Raw genomic sequence first — 6,000 nt, forward strand, 5'->3', positions numbered from 1 at the left:
TAATCAAAAATCAATGTCATAATCAATATGTCAGCGCCAAGAAATGTGCATGAGTTAAAGAGTCTTCAAGGAAAGCTTTCACACATTCGAAAATTTGGACATGGTCCGGTTTGGTTCTCGATTCTAACAAGAACTGAACCGGACCCGAAATTCTTGGGTATTCAGTAAGTGAAATCATCGGGTTCAAATTTAACTATAGAATCGTTCGGGTTCGATTCCATTTGGTTAACTTTGGGTCGACTTTGGTTCCATTCGGTTCCCAAATTCTGTATTATAATGATTTTTTTAATATTTATAAAACTACATTACTTCAACTGATGACATGTTCAATATCAATTTTTATAAAATAACGTAGTCCGATCTTATGTATTTTTTGTGTCTCTTTTTGCTAAATTCTTCACAAATTAGATTGTTAAAATCACCGGAAGAGAAAGATAGGGAGCTTACAGTAGCGAGCTTATAATAATTAAAAAAGACATCGTCGAGTTTCAATTCAATTTCTCCAAAATGTTAGAAACAACATAAGTAGAATAACAGTTTTGGATAAAACTTAGGTTAATTTGATTAAATTGAGTTTGGACTGAAAATTAGAAATAGAAAAATCATATTTTTGGGTATGAGATGAATTAACTAGTTAGCAAATTTATTTAGAAATAATAAATTAATTTGGCTTCTATATAATAAAAAAATTAAAAAAATTAGAGAGATTCAATTATTATTCGAATTTTTGGTTCTTGATCTAGAACCGATAACCAAACCAAACTCGTCGATTCTCGACTTAGATACTGTTTCGAATATTTAACTTAAGAAGAACCGCTCGGTTGGATTCAGGTTGGATTCAGTTTGATCCGTTTGATTATGTAGTTTTGCCCAATCTTATCTCCAACCTTGTTAGACGCTGTCATTGATTCAACATATAAGTAAACAAAAATTTACCATTTGAGTGGGATGATACCTGTTGAAATACTTTTCAAAGCAATATTTGTCTCATCTGCCAGTATTCGTAGATCCAACTCTAGGAAAACCGCTGACTCTCTATGTTGCAATGTAAGAATATTCTCTATGTGCACTTCTTTTCCAAGTCAATATGAAGGAAAATAGATTGCACTATATTACTTTAACGAAACATTGGTTGGTGTAGAAATGAAGTATTAGTTTATTAAAAAAATATATCTTGCATTGATCTTTGTGGGCAAAAAGTTAAGGTATTATATGCTATCATATACAATCAATCTCGTTTTAAAGATTGATCCATTAGAGTACATGATGTCCAAACTGATTCTTTTCGTAAAGATTGGAAAATGGGTATTTTTGTTGTCCAAGTTTGATATCTAATTCATTCCATAAAAGGTCATTAAAGGACAAGTTCTAGCAGATTTTCTCACTCACCATCTAATTTTTGACGAAATAGAAACTTCATGAAGACCTTTTGAATGAAGAAGTCCTACTTACCAAAGTTATACTATCATGGAGGCTTTACTTCAATGGGCCACTCGAAGTTATGGCGTCGGAGCAGAAGTATTCTTTGTTACTTCTAATGATCTCGTCATGCCTTATTATGTACCCTAACAAAGAAATGTTCAAATGACATAGCGGAATATCAAGCCCTCGTCCTTGGTTTGGAGACAACATTATATATGGATGTCCATCAACTGGAAGTATTTGGAGATTTTAAATTTATAAACAACTAACGTTTAGCCGAGTAAGAAATTCGTAATTCAGACTTAAAGTCATATCCTGAATACACATCAATGATCATGAAGCAATTTGATTTGGTGAAAGTCAAATTTGTGCCTAGAAGTGAAAACAAAGAAGCTGATGATTTAACTAATTTGGCTGCTATTTTAGCTAGATCAGATAAAAAAATTTCCCACCCTATATCAATTGCTCAAAGATGGCGTTTCCATCATTGTTGCCCGATAATCTGGAAGAAAATAATAGTGTTGAAGTAATCAACGAGGAGGAAAAAAAGGTTGGAGATAGGCATCAGTCAAATTTCTTCAACATCAATAGTTAACAAATAATCCACAACGAAGAACTAAAATCAGAGGCTTCCATCTCGCTTTGTCTTTTATAAGGATACACTTTATCTATGTCATTTGATGAATTTTTCTTTTGGTACTTAAGTAATGATAAAGTAGTATATGTTGTGGAAGAAGCCCAATCTGGAATCTCTGGTGCTCATCAGTTCGGACCCAAGCTCTATTTTCGAATAGAGAGAATGGAAGTGCCAAATATGGTACAAAACTCAATGAATTATGTGAAAAAATGTGAATTTTGCCAAGTCCATGTGAATTTCATCACCGGCCTTTAGATCATTGCATCAAACAATAGCTTCTTGCTATTTGATTCATGAGATCTTGATTTGATTGGACCTATAACTTCAAAGATTTCAGTCAAGCATTCATACATCTTAGCTGGGACTGACTACTTCTCTAGGTAGGTTGAAGTTGTACCATCGAAGGAAGTAAAGAAATAAAATGTTGCGAATTTCATTCATATTATGATGATTTATCGATATGAGTTCACATGACATATCATCACCGATAATGGAATACCCTTCTACGATAGCCACATAAACAATTTATGTGTGAAGTTTGGATTCAAACAATACAACTTGTCCATGTATATTACATAAGCTAATAGGTTAGCAGAGGTGTCCAACAATACTTTGTGTAGTCTACTAAAGAATGTTGTTTTCAAATTGAAGAGATTGACATGAAAGAATTGATGAAGTTTTGTAGACTTATCGAACCATTTATTGGACTCCAATACAAGCTACATCTAATGCTTTAGTGTAAAAGAGGAATCTATACTTCCTTTAGATTGTTAGATTCCTTCACTTCAAATTGCCATCTAAAAAGCTTTGTCATCAGAAGAAAATGCTCATCTTTAACTCAAAGAGTTGGAAGCTTTGGATGAGAAGAGATTAAAGGCACCGATGCACTAGAAATGTTATTAAGATCGAATGGCAAAATCCTCTAACAAAAAGATGCAACCAAGATCATTTCAAATAAAAGATTTGGTACTTCAAGTATGCAGGCCAGCCATAATCACAAGAAAAGCAGTGGCCAAATTCCAACCTAAATGGAATGGTCCATTACTTGTTACTCATGCATTCACTAATGAAGTATACAAAATCGTCAACAAAGATGGATTGTAAATCGGACCTATCAACAGAAAATTCCTAGCCCACAATAGGATAAATTGAATTCCTTTATTTTGTAAATTTTATTGTAATAAAATATACTATTCCTAGCCCACAATAGGATAAATTGTAAATAACTCAAATAGAAAATATATTCTTTTAATGAACTACGTTCAAATTGATCCATTTTGAGTACATTGGCAGTTTGAATGAATTATAAATTCAAGTTCAGTCAAAATCAATAAATTCATTCAATTTGTTTATCCTTTTTTTGTTGTAAAAAGAATATGTATACAAGAAGCATTAAAAAAAATAAAAAATTCATCATAAAAAATGATGGCGAATCAAAGTTCATAAAATATTATCCTAAAGAAAATCATAAAGTCTCAAATCTATCAAAATCAATCCCGATTGATCACTTGCTGGAAAGTATCTTCAAGAGTCTTTCTTTTCTGGTATTTAGATGCTATGATGGTGATATCACTAGTTTGTGATTCTTCCAATATGACTTTCTTAATTTCAAGCACACTCTTTTTAATCAGATGGGTTTGTGGCTCAGATGGGTTTGTGGCTCATCATAGAGTTATCCAACGTAGAGGTCAACTGACTAAGAATATTTTCGAACGAAGAACACATTGAAATCTTTACTTCCATCTGCATATTCAAAAGTTTCAATTGCTTAGTATTTTCTTCAGTAGCTGGGCACTCCAAGTGTTGCTTTCTTTCAGACAAATAAATGTCAGCTTCCTTTAGAAAAAAGTCCATAAGTTTCATCAAAGGTGTTGGATCTAAGTGAAATGAGTTGGCAATCACATTTTGGAGAATTAGATTATTATCATCCCACCAAGACCGAATATGGGAAAAGTCATTCTTCAAAACATTCTTAAAACACTTCTGAAGGTAAATTAGTTATGACTTCTTGTAGAGCAGCCTTTTTGTTGAGTTATTCTAGTGGAAGACTAGACATGAAAGAACAAATTCGCAAGACCCCACGGTTTTTTGTCTTTGAAAGAAGAAATGCAACTAAGGCCAACGAAAATGAAACAGTTGGGACTTTTTGATTGATCTCTAATATATTGGCTCTCACAGTCTTAGAATTCACTTTATCTTCATTATTGAAGTCATCTATATTAAGTGCCAAAGTGCATTCATGAGTATCATCTTTTCTCTAAAAGTGCATCAATTCTCTTATTACTCTCGCCAGTCTGATATTGTAAAAAGTTTGGACCTAAGGAGAAATTAGTCTTTCATGAACACTTGGAAAACCTATAAATAAATGGGAAAAATGAAAGATGATTAAAAAAAGAAGAAATAAAAGATAAAGGATAACAAAGGGCATACTCGCATTTCATGTTCTAAGCGATATATCTATATGTCAACCATTTAAAGGTGTATCTAGGAGACTTATGTTATTGTTGCAAGTCTCAAGGCCATCTTTTGGAGAACTATAAATAGCCTCAAGCTGCCTTGATCATGTCGATCACTTCCTTTGATATATTTGAAAAAACAAAGAGAGCCTAAAATTGAATTTTAATAAATTAAATCATATAAAAGTAGAAAAAATTAAATAAAAAAATTCATACCTAATCTTCAAAAACTTTCATCTTCCAGAGTTAGAGTTTTTCTAGAGGTGTTGGACACTTAATCTTCAAGACTCATTTCGTCTGGAATCAAAACTGCTTCATATGTCTAATCAGTGAGTTCAAAGGTGGAGCAAGCTTTGTTGATGGAACTATAATTTTAATTTTCTTAATGCTTCTTTCACTTCGAATGTTTAGTTCTCTCTTTTGAGAAGTCTCTTCTGAAATGACATTTGGAGGTTTAACTATTTGGCTATGATCCTATTCATTTGCCTCGTAGTCAGTTCAAGAACAAAGTCACGACTTTCACTAGAAGTAAAACCTGTGTTTGAACCCTGGTTAGGTTTGGCAATACTTTATCATTCCACCAATCTCAGTACTCTGCATCAACTTTTTGATCTATATCCTTCATATGATTGGAATATGAATATAGATCCCCTTATTATCCAAGTTAAAGATAACCAGATGGTATACATGTCAACTACATTGAGATTAATATCAACTTTCTTGGTAAATCGGGAAGTTTCTGCCTAAAGTCATGTTGTCTCGCACGCCTATGAGGATTATATTCCTTGAGAATGAACGTGGAAGATCCTCGACGATAAGAAACAAATCCAAATCAAATACTCTTTATAAATTTTGAAGTATCTGTAGACCTTGGTACACTATCCACTCGTATTCCAAAATGAGATGACATGGGAAGTGCATTCCAATAAACATCTTTAACATATATTTTCCCATTAATAATGTCTCGATTATCAATGGTATTAATCTCCCATGATTGAAAGTAGTCAAAGTACCTGCATATCTTTGGATGATAGGATGAGTATAATTCCTGTTTACATGATCAAGAATATCGTAGACAAAATAAGTTCCAGACCAAGGAAAAAGGAAGTGTCCGAGAAATGAATGTGAAATTCTGCCATGGTCATTTTGACATTAATGTAAGTTCTTCATAAATGTTTGTTAATATGGGAGAAACTATGCTATAAATGGATTCGTTAGCTATCTTAGAAGATGTTTTAAAAGTTCCAACTTTCATGCATTTCTCTCAAGAGGGGCAAAAGAAATGACAAAGTCATAGAGAGAGATAAGCTAACTCTTCATTTTCTTCTATAGAAAAATATATTTACAAATTACTCCAATGACCTCGATCTATACGAGAAATATCGTTCGACTTGTATACAACAACGAGCTATATTATCTCTATTAATGCCCTTTGTTGACACTTTTTGAATGGATCTAAATTCATGGCATTTTTACAAGATTTGT

The sequence above is a fragment of the Olea europaea genome, chromosome 1, assembly GCF_002742605.1.
Source record: "Olea europaea var. sylvestris chromosome 1, O_europaea_v1, whole genome shotgun sequence".
NCBI lineage: Eukaryota > Viridiplantae > Streptophyta > Magnoliopsida > Lamiales > Oleaceae > Olea > Olea europaea.